This window comes from Pongo abelii, chromosome 20, assembly GCF_028885655.2.
Source record: "Pongo abelii isolate AG06213 chromosome 20, NHGRI_mPonAbe1-v2.0_pri, whole genome shotgun sequence".
Classification (NCBI taxonomy): Eukaryota; Metazoa; Chordata; class Mammalia; order Primates; family Hominidae; genus Pongo; species Pongo abelii.
In genome coordinates, this window is record NC_072005.2 from 48,879,168 (window position 1) to 48,898,080 (window position 18,913).

The 18,913-nt window shown below is 42.5% G+C and overlaps 1 long non-coding RNA gene across 3 annotated transcripts in view; it reads left to right on the plus strand.

The window, feature by feature from the left end:
- LOC134760718 (uncharacterized) overlaps positions 1-18,913 on the plus strand; it is a 93,456-nt gene that overhangs the window by 61,791 nt on the left and 12,752 nt on the right. The window contains exon 3 of one of the 3 annotated variants that reach the window (XR_010138630.1): positions 15,162-15,234. The exons of the other annotated variants lie outside the window; for them this stretch is intronic. This is a non-coding gene — a long non-coding RNA (uncharacterized LOC134760718). The remainder of the gene's footprint in view (positions 1-15,161; positions 15,235-18,913) is intronic. 3 annotated transcript variants of the gene reach the window in all.

An 18,913-nucleotide genomic window follows, 5' to 3' on the forward strand; every position in this document is an offset into this window, starting at 1 on the left:
GAATGTTTGGATTAAGGGATATTAACTTCCTTAAGACAAAACAGACTCACAGTTGAAAACTACTCACTTTCTGTATAGAAGTTGCTTAATTAATATCAACAATTTTTATTGTATTGGAACAAAATAGACTATAACTTTTTATAAGATATGTATGGGTTTATTACTAAATATTCTTAAAATGAATATAATGCTATAATATTCTTATTTTGAGGTTATATATATATATAGTCTTCAAAAATTAGGTTTCCTTGTGTCATTAACCACTTATGCAATTATTTTTCTGAAATGAATACACATGCTGTACATGCAGTTTTGCCTGATATAAGTTTTGAAACAATGTATATTGGAATCTTGGAACTAAAAATGAGAAAATCAGAGTCCTCTTCACGTCAATTTCAGTTTCAACTGCACTTGCTATTTTATTTTGAATTGTTTACATTATCTGTACTTTGTCACAGTTGATGGCATTTGTTTTCTTCTCTGTGACCATAATTTCCACAGATTTATCATAATGCATCCTTAAAGATTACAAGAAATCTTTTAGACACAGCTCCTCTCAGTTGCTGAGAATCCAACCTTTACTCATTTGTTTTCTTCACGAATATATATTTCCTGTGTTGTATGATTGCACATAGCTATTTGTAGCCTTTGAAGTTTATGGAAGTTTGTTTGGTTGCATTATTGTGTCACATTTTCTTTCCCTGAGGACTGTTAAGGTTTGGATATTTTACCCTTCCAAAGCTCATGTTGAAATTTAGTCCCCAATATTGGGGGCTGGGCCTAATAGAAGGTGTTTGGGTCATGGGGACAGATCCCTCCCATTGAATAGATTAATGTCCACTCCTGATGGTGAATGAATTCTTCCTCTATTAATTCCTGCAAGACCTGGTTGTTAAAAGAGCGGGGCACCTCCCCAGTTTCTCTTTTGCTTCCATGCTCATGTAATCTCTGCACATGCTGGCTTTCCCTCCTCTTCTGCCACGAGTGGGAGCAGGCTGTGGCCATCACCAGATGAAGACGCCCAATTTTGAACTTTCCAGCCACCAGAATCATAAGCCAAATCATCCGTTTTCCTTTATAAATTACCTATCCTCAGGTATTCTTTATAGCAACACAAAAGGGAGAAGGACTTTTTATATTTTGCCCCACTGTCTTCTAGCATTTCATGTGTCACATAAAGAAATCTTAGCCTCCTAGGTTTTTTTTTTCTGAATATCCACAGAATTCTTTCCATAACTTCAAATACCAGGAATTTATTGGGGTATTTGTTAATTATTCAATATAAACACAGCCTTGTAATTGTTGGGCTATTTCTGTCTGCAGATTCAAATTTCACTTTATTTCAGGAATTTCACCTTGAATTATATCTTTGAAAATTTGTTTTCATGTTCCATTGATTTTTTAACCCATGCAAGGCATTTAGTGTTATAGATATTTGATCTCTTCACTACCACCCCCTCCCATCCCCCTCTTTTTCTCTATCTCTGTCTTCCATCTTTTACTTTTTGTTCTTTTCCATCTCACAAGCTCATTTTTTCTTCCTAAAACCATCCTTTGAATTCCTTCAGTGGTGTCTCATCTCCCTTTTTCTGCTTCTATCATGACCTTTGATTTTGGTCTCTTTTTGTGTCTCTGTCTCTGAGATTCTGAGGCTCTGCCTATTCCGTTTTTATTCTCACTTGTTTCCAAGACTCTGTCTACTCCCTTTTCATTCTCATTTATTACTAATTTATTTCTGAGGCTTTACCCACTCACTTTTAATTCCCGTCTAACCTAATGTATTATCAGTTCTTCCTTAAAGCCTTATATTGCTTCTTTAAATTCTCATTTCAGAGAAAAAATATTGTCTTTAATTGATTCCTTAGGAGTAACTTTGTTCATGGCTTTTGGCTGCGCTGTGGTATATAATCTTTCCAGTTCTCATCTTCATAAATCATGTTCTGTTCTTCTTTTTTCATTTCAGCATCATTTTAAAGGTCCCCGGCTGGCTCCACCCTTTTTAAGTAGCATTGTTCCTCATCTTTTTGGACTAGAATTTTGGGCAAACTTCTGGGGAAAGGGAAAGATGAATGTGCTAAACAATTGGGATGTTTGGGGTTCAGTCTGTTATCTCTAGGATTTTTCTCAGCTGGACTTGACCTGTGGGTTATCTGGTCCAGCATAGCAGGACATCTTCCAGGATCACAAGGAGGCTGTGCATTTTACAGAACATTTTAATGTGATTATTTTACCTTGACTTATCTTCACCAGGCAGCTTTGGGCAAAGACAGCCAGGTAGCTTTTATCTTATTGACTCTTCCTTCTATCCTATGCCATGATTGAAACATGATGTAGGCTTCCAAAACCAGGCCATGAACCTTGATCTTAACTTTCTAAGCATGGGATAGACACATTTCCTTTCGATGTGTGCCACCCACCCTCTTTGGATGACTATGAGCTGGGTCCACTCTGCCTGAGTCACACATAGAAAGACACCTTCTCTTGGAGTTCCCAAATACCTCCATCCACTTCTCATACACTTGGCTATCTTCCTGCATCTACTGTGATCCAGGGTTATAGGGGATCTGTAGCTTCATCAAAGATAACATTTGTTTTTTCTTCTTCTGTTGTTTGCTTTGGATTGGTTTCATAAAGGAAATGAGACAAAAATATACTACCTTTTGGAAAGAAAAGATAAATTCCTTCTTTCAAATTCATTCCTTTTTGTTTCTTTCCAGTGAATCTCATGTGGTGAGGGGAGGACTGAAGAGAATGTCCAATCTACTCAAATCCAAAAAGTCACAGGTATAAGGCACAGAAAGTATTACCAGTATAATGATGGCAGTTTTAATGCTATATAAGGACAGACTATGCAAAAATGCTATTAATGAGGATGAGGAGCTACAGGGACAAATCTGATGAGGAACTGTAATTCTATTAGAGGGATATATATAGCCATCATTTTTTTCTTTAATCCAAAGCAATTAGATTACTTATCTAGACAGCCACATTCAATCCTATGCTATTTGATTGAAATGCACCAGAGGATGCAGATATATATATATCCTTTTACCTTAATTTCCATTTTATTCTTTCCCTCCCATTTTATCAGTGCTGTAGAGTACATTTTTCCCACTTGAGCTCAACATGCTATTGTGCAGAAAGCCTTCTCTTGGGAGTACCCAAAATGTTGGCCCAGATGAGTGCAGCAGACATTTGGCCCAGGTGAGCATAGCAGATATTTACATGAAATATTAGGGAGCATCAAACTGGGCTATGACTTAGGCTGGCAATATATGAAATAGGATTCCAATTTGTTGTATAAATCACCCTCAGAGCCCCCAACAGTGAACACATAGGGAGTTCTTTTCATTTTCATGATGCTTAATATAATCTTTAAAAATAATTAAAATTAGGTGAAGTGTGTAGATTTCTGAGAGATTACAGAAAGACATTAGTTTTGATACCTCCTGCTTGTAGCATTTGACTGACATAAACAAACTAAAAGGTTTAAAAAGATCAGGGATTCTTCCCAATAATATAGTGCAATGGGTAGGGAAAAAAAGTTCAGAATTGATAAATAGACCAATATTATTCTCAAAACTCATACCATTGTGATTGGGAAGAAATGAATACATGTTACTTAGTCACTTCATGTTAGTATATACTTATATTAAAACAACAAAAAGGAAATTATAGGAAAAAAAGTCATACATTTCAAGGATGGAAGAAAATCCTAGGTTTACTCAGAGCTCCAGATCCCGTTGGGATGAATATTGTTCTTTCCTCGGATTGTTCCTTCATTTCATTCATTCACTTATGTATGCATTTATTTATTTAGAGATGGGGTCTATTTCTGTATTTCTTTCTTTATTTATTGATGGAGTATTGCTCTGTTGCCCAGGCTGGAGTATAGTGGCACAATCATAGCTCACTGCAGCCTTGAACTCCTGGGCTCAAGTGATGCTCCTGCATCAGCCTCCTGAGTAGCTGGGACTGCAGGTGTTTGCCACCATGCCCCGCTAATTTTTTAAGTTTTTTTGTATTGATTGTGTCTCCCTATGTTTTCCAGGCTGGCCTTAAACTTTTCAGCTCAGCGATCTTCTGCCCTGGCCTCCCAAAATGCTGGGATTACAGGTGTGTCCCTTCATTTCTAATGAAGCAAGGTTTTCCTTTGAATATCTCACAACAGATATTTTTAAAAGAAAGGCAGTTTTGAAACAACCATCAACAAGGTTTATATGAAAATTAACCTGATATTTACAAGTGCATTATATAACAGAAATGTTACAGACTGAATTGTGCCACGCCTACCCCAAAACTCTTATGTTGAAATCCTAACACCCAGTACCCGGAATGTGATTGTGTTTGGAGATGGGTCATTAAGGAGGTAATTAAAATATAATGAGGTAACATGTGTGGGCCCTAATCCAATAGGACTGGTGTCCTTATAAGAAGAGGAGATGAGGACACAGACACACACAAAGAGACAACCCTGTGAGGGTACAGGGAGAAGACACCTTCTACAAGCCCGGGCGAGAGGCCTCAGGAGGCACCATCCCTGCTGACACCTTGATCTCAGACCTCTAGCTTCTAGAACTGTAAGAAAAATTTCTGCTGTTTAAGCATTCCCATATGTGGGACTTTGTTATGGCTGCCTGAGCAGCCTAATGGGAGTGCAAAGACTTTCTTTAAATGATGTACAACAATATTAGTTTGGAAATGACTATCCAGTGTTGAGTTCAAAACTTTAAGGGTGCTGCTATGAGTGAGTGTCTAGTTTGGGGGCATAATATTGACATTCTTCGGGAGAAATGCAGACTCCAAACAGTGCAGAAAATGGCACAGAATAATGTTTAAAAATGCCCTCCATGCCATAACATGGTTGGGTTAGGAGGAGGAATACTAACCATTCCAGTCCTAAAACACAGAACTTTGGGTTTCTTTCTGTGAGTTCAACACCTCTGACCTTCACAGGTAAGGGACCGTCACACAGACATCTGCCATTTTCATATAACTCTCTATCCAAACAAAGGCTGAAAATTCAGCATGGAGGAACTTTCCCAGCACCCGTGGTCAGCCCCTTGGCCTGCATCCCCACCCTGGGCACTGGTGTGGGGGTGGGATTCTTTATGTATGTGGGCCCCAATTCTGCTTCCCCTGGAAAGCTGGACCCATGCAACATCACCCTCATATGCAGACCCTCATGTCTGGGCACCTGTGCCTACCTGGAGCTGGGGGTCTGCTGTAGGAGCTGGTTCAGGAGAGGATACTCCCATCCAATCTGTGCCCACCACAGAAAAGAGCCAGCCAAGTGCCTGCTACTGCAGGGCTCTTCACACATGGAAAAGCTGCCCTGGGGAAGTGTCCAAGGAAAGGGCAGGGGGACAAAAAAAGGTCGCAGTGATTTGCCTCCAGACACTGGACACTCTTCACTGGAGAGTACAGGGCATGCTCCTCTCCAAACCTGATCTTGCTACATTTGTGGTGCCCACAGTAGGGGTGCCACTGAGTTTTCAAAGAAGACAGCAGGCCCTGAATTGTGCAAGGAAAATAAGTGCTTGAATTTTGTAGCATGCATGCAGTGTTCTACTTTTAAGAATGGTACCAGGCTCCTCTGATATTCAAGAAAGGCCCCCGACAGCTCAGATGGTAGTTTTCTAATCCTGTCTTCCCACATGCACATTTACCTCCTCCACCCAAGAAGTGAATAACAGACATGAGTGCTCGGGACATCTTGCTGTCTACTGTCATCCTCTTCCAAAGACCCCCTCTCCCCATCTCTTGACACCCCTCTTCTTAGCTCCCTCTTTCTTTCTGGCCTGTTACACTCAACCTCACCAGAGTCCTAAGAAGTACCCACTCAAACCTACTTCCTCTCCTGCTGTGCTTCTTCAAAAGTGCTTTGCTTCTCATCCTCTCCTTCTTTCCTTGCCCTCTTCCCTGCTTCCCTCTTCCAAGCACTTCTCAGCTACAATTGAGAAGTAAGCGATCTGATTAAATAGGAGGTGAGCAGAGTCAGGTTCTGGGGGGATTTGCGTTTTTAAAAGGAGATTAATGACCACATCTGACAATGTCACCCTGGAATCTTATGCAGAATGACAGGGGAGTGGGGATGAGCTCCGTTCAGTGCAGGAAGCGAGAGTTTGGATCTGAAGTACTTTTCAGATACTGAAGTCATAAGAGCTTACAGTTGCTTCCTGGGTGGAGCCATAAACAAACATCTCTTCTGCTGAGTGGGGTCTGAGAAGATAGAGGGAACAGTGACCCAGGAGCTCTGGAATTATCTGACTGTGTTACGCTTGCAGGACTACACAAATTTAAGTGAAAAATCCATGTTTTTCGTCCACCTGTCTGACCTCTTAGCCTGCTCTCCTCTTATTGTTCCCTCGAAGGCATCATTTTTTGAAAGAGAAATGTAAACTCTGTCCATCTCATCCCCTTTGGAAGAAAGTAAGATTCTTTCTGAGCTCTTTCATCATCTGGAGTTTAAAAGCTTCCCCTCTTCTGTTAACTCTCTTTGAATCCCTCATGTCACACCAAACTTCAAAAGAGACAAATACTTTAGCATGACTCCCTGCAGGCTCTGTTTTGCCCTGTAGTGACAGCCCCATGTCTTGGCTTTCCTGATTGGAAAAACTTCTCAAGCTTTCTACATTCATGATCTCCGCTTCTTCAGTGCAACCTTCTCCAGTTTGTCTCTGATCTCCAATGGTCCCTGCATTAATCCTGTCCAAGCCACAGGTGACCCTCATATCATCTCAGCTTCTACTTCCCAGTCTCTCTCTTTTTTTTTTTTTTTTGAGACGGGGTCTCACTCTGTTATCCAGGTTTGTCTCAAACCGTTGGGCTGAAAAGATCCTCCGGCCTCATCTTACTGAGTAGCAGTAGGGGTGTGAGCCCTTATGCTTGGTCTCCAGTCTTTTGCTTTTCTTTTTTGACCTATACAACATTTGGTGGTTGATGTCCATGTTCATGTAATTGTCTTCTCTGGATTCTCAGGGCCACCATGCATTCCCTTCTCCCTCTTTTCATTTATTATCTTTTCATCTAGTAAGACCCATCTTCCCCTAAAGATGTATATTTTCCTCAAAGCAAGGATTGGCTTACCTTCACAAACTGAGTCTCCAATGACAACATAAACTGAAATGCAATATAAATCATGGACAGACGTGAGCTCATCTTCTACTTCCTGTGTCCTTTGCTGGTTCTTCTCACCAACATCTCGTATTGCTAAGTAAGCCAGTGATGTTAATTTAGAAAATGGACGGAGTCCATTAATTCATTTGGCATGCTCCAAAGTCCTCACCTGAGATCTATCTACTCTCCAAATTACACTTGTTAGAAATACAGGAAGATCCTTTTCACATGAGCTAATTAGGGCAAATACATGTAAGTGTTGGTAAGAAGTACTAGAAACACTGGAATTTGTGAGATTTCATTGAAGAACCAACTTCCACCCAGCCCTTCACATTGTTCTCTTTTGGTAGTTTCTTGTCATTTCCTCCTTTTATTATCAGTAGAGCTGCTGTGAACATGCACGTACAAGTTTCTGGGTGGACATATGTTTTCATTTTTTTGGGGGGGAGTAGACATCAAAGAGTAGAACTGCTGGGTTGTATGACGAATCTGTGTTCTAACTTTTCAGAAACTGGACTTCTATCCCTGCCTGATTTCACCTTCCACGCCATTTCTATAGTGAGGCCCACTCCTTGGCCTTACAAGACCTGAATTAAGTTAGGTGCCCAGAGTGGTTCTGTCATCGACTCCGTTCTTTCCCTTGCTAGCCTGTGTAATAATTGGCAATCAGACCTTTACGTGAGCAATGGTTTCATATGTCTCCCCAACTATATTACAAGTTCCACGGGGGCAGGGGTATGTCTATCTCCTTGGCCTCTGTATCTGCGATGCCTGGCAGATGGCTGTGAACACTAATCACCCTCCATGAACACTGGGAGACAAACAAGGGAGTCAGTAGAGTTACTTTTTTGCTTTTTTACCCCCAGAACTCTTAGAATATGATTTGAGCTATTCCTTCAAGGAAGTCCTGGGGCAGGTAATCATTCATAGATGACATGAGGGAGTGCACAGCACATGAGTTTGCAGGAAAATGCAAACCCCACATTGAAATTTGATCCCCAATGTTGGAGATGGGGATTTACAGGCATGTGTTTGGGTCATGGGGGTGGATCCCTCATGAATGGCTTGGTGCTGCCTTCATGGTAATGAGCGGGTTCTCTATTCAATCTTGCAAGAGCTGATTGTTAGAAAGAGCCTGGCACCATCCTCTCCTCTTTCTCTTGCTTCTTCTCTCACCATGTCATCTGTGCACACAACAGCTCCCATTCCCGTTCCACCATGAGTGGAAGCTCCCTGAGGCCTCACCAGAAGCAGATGCTGGTGCAATGCTTCTCGTACAGCCTGCAGAACTGTGAGCCAAATAAACCTCTTTTCTTTATAAATTATCCAGCCTCACTCAGGTATTCCTTTATAGCAATGCAAAACTGACTAAGACAGGGTATCAGCAGACCTAGCTTTGCCTGAATCTGAGAACTTCATCAGGCATCTTGGAACAATTTAGCCCACAGGTCCAAGGCTGATTTTTGTCACAGTGAAGTTCAGGTAGTAAGAATTCTCACTGGTGGCTGTTGAGGGTGGTGGTGGTGGGGATGGGTCTTATGGAGAATTAGCAGTTGGAGACTAGAAATTACAGTGGAGAAAGGGAAGAATTAAAAGTCAAAAACAGTGTGAGGGAGGAAAGCAATGGATATAACACCTCAGATCTTTATCCTTGAGAGGCCTTAAAAAATCTACTTAATAATAATCAGATGCTATTCTCTAAGAACTTTGAGACTAGGCATGTGATGACTTTTAGGAACCTGCACTGTGGCTGAAAATGCACGCAAATCTAGCTGATTCAGATCCAGTCTTAACTGGCTCATAACTTGCTTCATAAACATGACTGTACGTTAGCAAGGAAGTGAGAATAACAGCACATCACATAGGCATGAAAAGTATTTTCAAAGCAGCAGTTCTCAAAAATGACGTTTTGCAGTGTTTTCCAGAAGCAGATTCAGAAAACAGAAGACCAAAGTAATGAGGGAGCCATCTCTTGCCTAGATGAGCAGAAGCATACCGAAGGCTTAGTATTTCCCTAAGTAGTAGGCACCTCAAACTTATTTAAGGAAAATACTCTTCTTGATGAAACAGATACTGCAGTTGAAGCAGGAATGTGTTTGGTGTGCTGCCTGAAATAGCATGGGTAGATGCTCAAGCATGTTAGGACTCACTGGCCCTAGGAAATACCCGCAAGTATCTGGTCTACACCAGGAAAGTGACAATGAAACACCAAACACCTTTTCTCCTCTAATTACCAAGAAAAGTATTTCTTTCCCAATGGTTGATGAAAATAATGTTGGGAATGATGAAGTTTTCTGGAGTGTGAAATGGATATGTCTTACAAGTTTAATCCACAGGTTCACCACTTCATAAGTGGATAATCGAATTGTGCCTCAGGTTCCTCAGACTTGGGGATATTAAGAGTACCCTCAGTCACCACAAGATGGGTACCAACATAAGAAAAGAGTGTAGCAAAAGCCCAGGGGCACATGTTCTTAAAGTGCCTAGTGTGGGATTAGAATGACAAGTGGTAGATGACTTACTTGTGTGGAAATTTAGAGTTATTGTGTGATTTTCAAATGATCATCCATGCTTTCCATATGCTGTCCAGACTGGGGCTGCTGCAGCTAGAAAGGGAAGAAGGTTTCCATATTTACTGAGACTGGAGTCACATCCTCTCACCAATGCACTCACCTGTTAACCAGTGTACTTCTGGGAATTGCAAATGCATGAAATGGCACCCATTCTAGACTAGTCTCGGCAGTGTTGGCAATGGCCACAGACCGGGAATGACCGTGATGTTTATCTGTAGGGAACTGGGTCATGAGCCATGATCCACATCATGGATACTGTGCAGCTGTGGCAAAGAATGAGGTGTCCTTCTGTCTGTGCACCGGGAAAGGTTTCCAAGATACACCACACAGTGAGAAAAACAAGAGGCAGAACAATGCACGGTGTGCTAGCTCTTACATTACAAAGGAAGAAATGTAAAATTAATTTACAAATGGCCAATAAGCACATGAAAAGACGCTCAACATCACTAATCATTAGGAAAATAAAAATCACTACTACAGTGAGTTACCACCTTACATCCATTACGATGGTTGTTCTCAAAAAAAAAAAAAAAAAAAAGACAAAAGAAAAGTGTTGGCAAGGAGGAATTGGAATGCTTGTGTAGTGTTTGTGGGTATGTAATATGGTGCAACCACTGTGGTCGTTTCTCAAAAAATTAATCATAGACTTACCACAAGATGCAGCAATTCAGCTTTTGGTGTATTCCAAAAAGAACGGAAAGCAGGGGTTCTGGCAGATATTTGCATGTCTTTGTTCATAGCAGCATTATTTATAATAGCTAAAATTTGGAAACAAGTCCAGTGTCCATCCATCCTTGAATGAATAAACAAAACGTGGTCTATACGTACAAATGAATGGGATTCAGCCGTAACAAGAAAGGTGGTTCTGATGCATGCTTCAACATGATTAAGCCTTGAGTTCTTTCTGCTAAGTGAAATAATCAGACTCAAAAAGACAAATATTACATGATTCCAGTTAACAGAGGTGCCTAATGTCATGAAATGCATAGACAGAAAATGAAAAGGTGGTTGTCAGCGGCTGGAGGGAGGGGGAAAGAGGAGTTGGTGTTTAATGAGTACAGAATTCCAGTTGGGGAATATGAAAAAGTTCTGGGTGGGGATGAACAGTGGTGGTGGTTGAACAACAACTTAAATTTACTTCCTGCCACTGGATGTACACTTAAAAGTGGTTAAAATGGGCCGGGCGAGGTGGCTCACATCTAATCCCAGCACTTTGGGAGGTCGAGGCGGGTGGATCACTAGGTCAGGAGATCGAGACCATCCTGGCTAACATGATGAAATCCCCTCTCTACTAAAAGTACAAAAAATTAGCCGGGCGTGGTGGCATGCACCTGTAGTCCCAGCTACTCAAGAGGCTGAAGCAGGAGAAGACGTTGAACCTGGGAGGTGGAGGCTGCAGTGAGCTGAGCTCACGCCATTGCATTCCAGCCTAGGTGACAGAACAAGACCCCTTCTCAGAAAAAAAAAAAAAAAAAAAAGAAGAAAAGAAAAAAAGTGGTTAAAATGGTGAATTCTATGTTATATATATTTTACCATAATTTACAATAATTCCTATTGTTTTGCATAAAACAGCTGTAGAAAGCTTTGCAGGTCATGAACAGCACAGCTGGCCACTGGGGCTGGCATGGGGATAGGACTTGGGTGCATAGGGAACAGGGGTGAGACACAGGCTCTTCATGCCTGCACACATATACGGACACACACAGATGCAAATTTCTGAGCCATCTAAATACAACACCTATTCAAAAAATCAAACAGAAAAAGGAAATGTAATGGAGCTGAAGGATGAGGGTAGGTGGGGCGGCTGCTCAGGAGGACAATGGAGGCCATATCACCCAACCTTTGAGGCCTCTCTTAGCAGCTGGAAGCACATCCTGGGGACTTGGGAGCTCTGGAAAGATGAGCAGGAGAGGGCCATGGCCAGAGGAGGCCTGAAAAAGATCATCTCTGCCACAGAGAAGAAGCTGGCTCGGATGCTGGTGGCCACTGTGGAGACAGGGAGGCCCGGGGAGACAACTGTATTCATTCAAGGAGGAATGGGTGATGGTGCAAACTTGGGTGGAGGCCACAGGGTGCAGAAGACAGGACACAGCAGAAAGAGATGTAGGACATGGAAGGGACAGAAAGGAGTGACCACCGGACGTAAAGGGGCAAGGAAAGTGGAAGCATGAGAACATTTGCTGGGCATCTGACTTAGGGGTCGGGTGCCCAGGGTGCCCTTCCCTAAGGGAGAACCCAGGACAGGAGCAGATTCAGAGAAAACCGCCCAGCTCACTCCAGCAAGAAGCAGAAAAGGGACTGGTTCAAGGACAGCGTAGGAAGGTCACCAAGCTCCAAGGGCCCTCATGAGTCCGGCTTGGAGGCCACAGGGCCCAGGGCATGGACCAAACCACAGGCACAGGACAGCTCCGGTCAAGATCTTCTGGCTACTGCAGGAGGCAGAAACCACACCCTGCATCCTGCACTGCTGAGGCTGGCCCCGGAGTCCAGAAGCTTCTGCAGCAGAAGCTTCTGTCCCCCATCCCCACTCAAAAAAGTAAAACAAAAACAAAAAGCAAATCGGTGCCATGCACCCTCTGCTTCCTGGTGCTGTTCAGGATCCTGAGTCTTTCACGGGAGCACCTGATGGGGAAAGCCTGGACCCGTGTCGGTGTCCCTCCTGCAAGGACTGCTGGGAAAATGAACTTTCCGCCTTCCTCCTTGGGAAGGCAGAACATTCCTCATGTGTACTGGAGGCATTTAAAAACTGCAGGGCCGCCAGAGAACATGCACCGTGTTCCACCAAGAGAGTTTCCGGCGGGATGTCCCGGTGCAGACGCCCGTCCCAAGGTGAGTATTTGAGCTGAGGAACTGAGAAGCCAGTTTCTGCCTACAGTGAGAGGCATTAGCACATGAAGGGAGGGAAGCTAGGATGCCTTGAGGGTGGGAGGTCAGATGAACCAGGAGAGGCAGGGCCCGGGAGGATCCCTGGGGAGCAGCCTCCTTTAAAGCCTGGGGGAAGTAGCTTCAGTGGTGGGGTAGGTTGGGTGGGGTTTGCTGGAAAATCATAATTAAGAAACAAATTTCTGCTCAGCCCAGAAACCCCCCTCACATCCGTAGAAGTAAAAGAAACCTGTCTTATGATTGAGTAAGCATTAAGGCAAAATGTGATGCAATCTTCTAAGAGATGACAAAGACAGAAAGAAATCCCACCTTTGTATCCAGCCAAGCAGGTGCAACCCATTACACACATGGTCTCCAGACAGACTGTGACTGGTTCCCAGTTGAGAGGACTCAACAGCACCATTTGTCACACATAGTTCATCCTAAATTCACCCAGCAATTGGGTTGATTCTCTGTGTGGTTAATTGGCTTTATCCACAGGAAAAACAAACCTCTCTTATGTATGACAGGAGGTAGTTTTGCAACTGGGAGTGAGATGCCCCCAAAACTGAGGTTCCTTCCTTGTCACAGAAACTGGGAGACAGGGGCGCTTTCTGCCCAGATGCCTTCCTTTGAAAGAGAGGGCTCCTAAGGCCTTGAGTAGGACAGTTCTGTGTTGTGAGGCAGGCAAGGTGCTTATGTATGGTTTGGAAGCTTTACATACATCTTCAAGGGACAGAGAAAGGATTTTCAATTACACCTCTTTTAAAAAATAAATGCTCTCAAAGTCTAGCCTTGGCAACATAACAAGATCCTATCTCCACACACACAATAACAATAATAAATTTGCTGGGCATAGTGGGGTGTGCATGTTGTCCCAGCTACTCAGGAGGCTAAGGAGGGAGGATGACCTGAGCCCAGGAATTTAAGGCTGCAGTAAGCTTGGATGGCACCACTGCACTCCAGCCTGGGTGACAGAGGGAGACTCTGTCAATGAATGAATGAATGAATAAATGAATTAATAGAAAATGCTCTGAGTGAAAAGAAGAGAGTCTCTTTATCTTTTCGCAACAGGCTAAACAAAATTTTTAAGAATGTATATTTGCCTCACAGAGATTATTCCAGGAAAAGAAGTGGCCCTCAGTGTCAAAGGATGCAAAACTAACCTGTGAGTTCCTGGCAGGTTTAGCAATAAAGGAGGATGTTGCTGATCTCAGTAGAAGCAATGTTAGAGAAAGGGGAAGATGGAAGTGGACAAGGAAGAGTGAGTGGAAGGTGACAAATGGAAGCAAAGAAACGTATCCAGACCGTTGAAGATGCTTGACCAAGAAGAAAGAGGCGGTGGAGGGAATGGAAGCCTGAGGAAGTCATTTGTTGCAATAAGAGGCCTCAGAGCACGTGTAGGGTGCGGGGCAGAGCCCCTGCAGAGGGGCTGCGGAAGGCTGGCAGGGTGCAGGTGTCCCCACCCTCTGTCACCCTGAGGAGTATGTGGTCAGAGTTAAAGCTCAGTCTGTTTCTGGGATCAGGTAAGAGGTCAGTGTCCGGAGAGCAGAGGTGGATCTGCAGATTCTGCCAACTTCCACCGCGCCCTCTGTCCCTCTCGACTGCTTTTTCTCCATCTCCATTTTTTGGCTCACATTTGTGTCACGTTTTCATTTCTCCCTACCCCTCTTTTTCTCCTCTCTTTTTCTTACCCCTTGTACCTTTGGAAGTCCCACTAATAGAATTTAAACAGCTTTTCAAGTTGGATTTTTGTTCCCAGAAATTGACTTTAGATTCTCCATGAATAATGTGGAAATCAAATGAGTATAATTTGGTTCATGTCTCTGTAAATAAACAAATAAAATCTACATTTCAATGCTTTCTTCTTCCAGAGTAGCCCACATTTTTTTTCTTTTTTAATTACTGTTACTTGCAATAGACTTTTAAATCTTGTAACCTGATTACACAAATACCATGGGGCAAAAGCCTTACTTCCTGTAAGAGGAAACCAGGCTTGACTAGACTCATGCTGACTTTGAAGAAGTAAAATCAGGGGTTGATAAATTTGCATAATGTAAATATGAAAGGTCAAATGTAAACAATAGGTGGTAGAGGGAATACCCCAAATTATAAAAGAACAAACTGTTTAAGCCACGATAGAATTATCTTAGAAACCACGGTCCTTCCTGCTAAAATATTCCACTTAGAATTGTAAAATATTCTTCTCAATATCACCTAGAAGAGCCTATTAAGAAATTAATGAGTCTGGGTGCGGTGGCTCACACCTCTAATTCCAGCACTTTGGGAGGCCCAGATGGGTGGATCACTTGAGGTTAGGAGTTTGAGACCAGCCTGTCCAATATGGTGAAACCCCGTCTCTACTAAAAATACAAAAATTACCCAGGCATGGTGGCAGGCGCCTGTAAACTCAGCTACTTGGGAGGCTGAGGCAGGAGAATCGCTGAAACCCATGAGGTGGAGGTTGCAGTGAGCCAAGATAGCACCACTGCCCTCCATCCTGGACGAGGGAGTGAAACTCCATCCCAACCAAAAAAAAAAAAAAAAAAAGAAATTAACGAATGTAAGAGCATCTATGTTCCAAATGCAGTGTATTATTTTATGCAGGTTTTCACAAGCTCCAAAAGATTCACCGTGCGGAACTGGAGGATATAGAGAAAGACCACACCTCCTCCTGCAGGTAACTCTTGATTCAGGAAATAGCTCTTGGCTTATCCCTCAGCTTAGTGTAATTCGAATACCTGACCATAGGACACGAAGGGCTTTGGGACCTGAATGGCACATCATGTCCTGGTGACATCTGAGTTACCTGGGGCATGCACAGCAGCCTTCAGCATCCCAGGGAGAGCTGTGTATGGGGCCAGGCTCAAGGAGTTCCCAGTGAACCAGGGACCCAATGGGTGACTCAGACTCCCATGGCACCTGCTCCTTCTGTTTCTCCCTCCACCATATATATGAGCTCATGGGAAACGCTGTGACCTCTTATAGAGGAGGAAAGTGCATGGACTTCCAGCTTCTAGAACTGGGATACAATAAAGTCCTGTTGCTTATCTACTCCTCTGCAGTATTTTGTCATGGCAGCCCTAGCATACCATGGAATTTTTACCATTTTCAAATGGGGACACTGAAGCTCAGAGAAGTGATGCTATCTCCTGATGGATAAGAGGTGATATATTTCAGTCCTCAGACCAACTCTGAAGTAGCAAGGTTGTAGTCTTATGAGTCAAACTTGGCTGGGTGTGGTGGCTCAAGCCTGTAATCCCTGCATTTTGGGAGGCCGAGGTGGGAGGATCAACCGATGTCAGGATTTGGAAACCAGCCTGGCCAACATGGTGAAACCCCATCTCTACTAAAAATACAAAAATTAGCCGGGCGTGGTGGCATGTGCCTGTAATCCCCGCTACTTGGGAGGCTGAGGCAGGAGAATCACTTGAACCCGGGAGGCAGAAGTTGCAGTGAGCCGAGATTGTGCCATTGCACTCCAGCCTGGGAGACAACAGCGAGACTTCATCTCAAAAAAAAAAAAAGAAGAGTCAACCTTGAGCCAGGCACAGTGGCTCCTACCTGTAATCTCAGCATTTTGGGAAGCTGATGAAGTCAGGAGTTCAAGACCAGCCTGGGCAACATGCTAATACCCTGTCTCTACAAAAAATTAAAAAATTAGCTGGGTATGGTAGCTCACGCCTGTAATCCCAGCCATTTGGGAGGCTGAGGAACAAGGATGGCATGAACCCAGGAGGTGGAGCTTGCAGTGAGCCAAGATTGTGCCATTGCAGTCCAGTCTGGAGTGCAAAACACAAAAAAACTGTCTCAAAAATAAAAAACACAAAAAGAATAAATATGGGACCTCATGACTCTATATTACTGGGCTTCTGACCTAGACTGAAAGATCAGGGAAGACTTTCCTGAAGAGAAAGTGAGCTATGATGGGCCCACTGTACTCCAGCCTGGGCAATGTAATGAGGCTCTGTCTCAAGAAAATCATGCAGAATAAAACCACAATAAGATACCACTACAGAATGATTAGAATGACTAAGATTAAAAAGAATGACCATGCCAAGTGTTGGCAAGGATTTTGAGGCACTGGAATGCTCAGGCCGCTGGAGGGAATGTAAGATGGTAAAATCACTATGGAAAGCAGTCTGGCAGCTTCTAAAAATTTCAGCATACACCCACCGTGCCACTCGGCAATTCCATTCCATTCCCACATTATTTTTAGTTAAAGGAAAATCAAGTAGAATGATCTTTAAAGCATGTTTGCCTGACAAATCAATGAAATGTGGGTAGCAGCCCAACAGTCCCTGATCAGTCTTCACAGGGCATATGTGGCCTTGTGGACCTCAGGAAATATGGCTCTTTCCACCAGTGCTAAGTCCACTCTCTCCATCAATCCTAAGATGTTAGTTCCACAGCACTGCCAGCATTGGGCTTTGTCTGTTTCTTTCTTTCTTTGTCTTTTTTGAGAGGGGGTCTTGCTCTGTCATCCAGGCTGAAGTGCACTGATGCAACGTTTGTTGTAATAGCTCCCATTTCATTTCTAATTGATCTTATTTGGCTCTTCTCTCTTCTTTTCTTGGTTAATCTTGCCAATGGTCTATCAATTTTATTTATTTTTCCCAAAAATCAGCTTTACATTTTATTTATAGTTTGTATTATTTTGTTTCAATTTCATTTAGTTCTACTCTGATCTTGTTTATTTTCTTTCTTCTGCTGGGTTGTGGTTTGGTGTGTTCTTGTTTCTTGAGTTTCTAGAAATGTAAGCTTAGATTGTCTATTTGTGCTCTTTCAGTCTTTTTGATGTAGGCATTTAAGACTATAAACTTTTAGCACGCTCTTTGCTGTATTCCAGATGTTTTGATAGGGTGCGTCACTATTGTTCAGTTCAAAGAATTTTTAAATTTCCATCTTGACTTCATATTTGACCCAATGATCATTCAGGAGCAAGTTATTTAATTTGCATGTGTTTGCATGGTTTTGAAGGTTCCTTTTGGAGTTGATTTCCAGTTTTATTCTACCGTTGTCTAAGAGAGTAATTCATATAATTTTAATTTTTTAAAATTTATTGAGACTTGTTTTGTGGCCTATCATATGGCCTATCTTGAAGAAAGTTCCATGTGCTGATGAATAGAATGTATATTTTGTGTTTGTTGGGTAGAATATTCTGGAAATATCTCAAGTCTATTTGCTCTAGGGCATAGTTTAAATCCATTGTTTCTTCCTTGACTTTCTGTCTTGATGACCTGTCTAGTGCTGTCAGTGGAGTAGTGAAGTCCCTCACAATTATTGTGTTACTTTCTATCTCATTTCTTAGGTCTAGTAGTAATAGTTACATAAATTTTGGAGCTCCAGTGTTAGGTGCATATATATTTAGGATTGTGATATTTTCCTGTTGGACAAGTACTTTTATTAATATATAATGTCCCTCTTTGTCTTTTTTAACTGGTGTTGCTTTAAAGTTAGTTTTTTTTGACATAAGAATAGTTACTCCTGCTCACTTTTGTGGCCATTTGCATGGGGTGTCTTTTTGTACCCTTTTGCCTTAAGTTTATGTGACACTTTATGGTTAGGAGAGTCTCTTGAGGGCAGCAGATACTTGCTTGGTGAATTATTATCAATTCTGCAATTCTGTATCTTTTAAGTGGAGCATTTAGGCCACTTACATTCAATGTTAGTATTGAGATGTGAGGTACTGTTCCATTCATCCTGCTATTTGTTGCCTGAATACCTTGGTTTTATTCATTTGTTTATTGTATTTTTGTTTTATAGGTCCTATGAGATTCATGCTCAAAGAGGGTCTGTTTTGATGTGTTTCCAGGATTTGTTTCAAGATTTGGATCTCCTTTTAGAGTTATTGTAGTGCTGGCTTGGTAGTGGCAGATTCTCTCAGCATTTGTTTGTCTGAAAAAGACTGTTATCTTTCCTTTATTTATGAACTTTAGTTTTGCTGGATACAAAATTCTTGGCTGACAATTTTTTTTTTTTTTTCTGAGATGGAGTCTTGCTCTGTCATCCAGGCTGGAGTGTTGTGACAGGATCTCAGCTCACTGCAACCTCCACCTCCTGGATTCACGCTGTTCTCCTGCCTCAGCCTCCCAAGTAGCTGGGATTACAGGCACCTGCCATGAGGCCCAGCTAATTGTTTTCATATTTTTAGTAGAGACGGGGTTTCACCATGTTAGCCAGGAGGGTCTTGATCTCCTGACATTGTCATCCACCCACCTCGGCCTCCCAAAGTGTTGGGACTACAGGCGTGAGCCACCGTGTCCGGCCTGATAATTTTTTTTTAAGGAAGCTGCAGATGGGTATGCATGCTCATTTGAGGTGTTCTTCCCTTATTGAAGATTACTAAAATCACATGT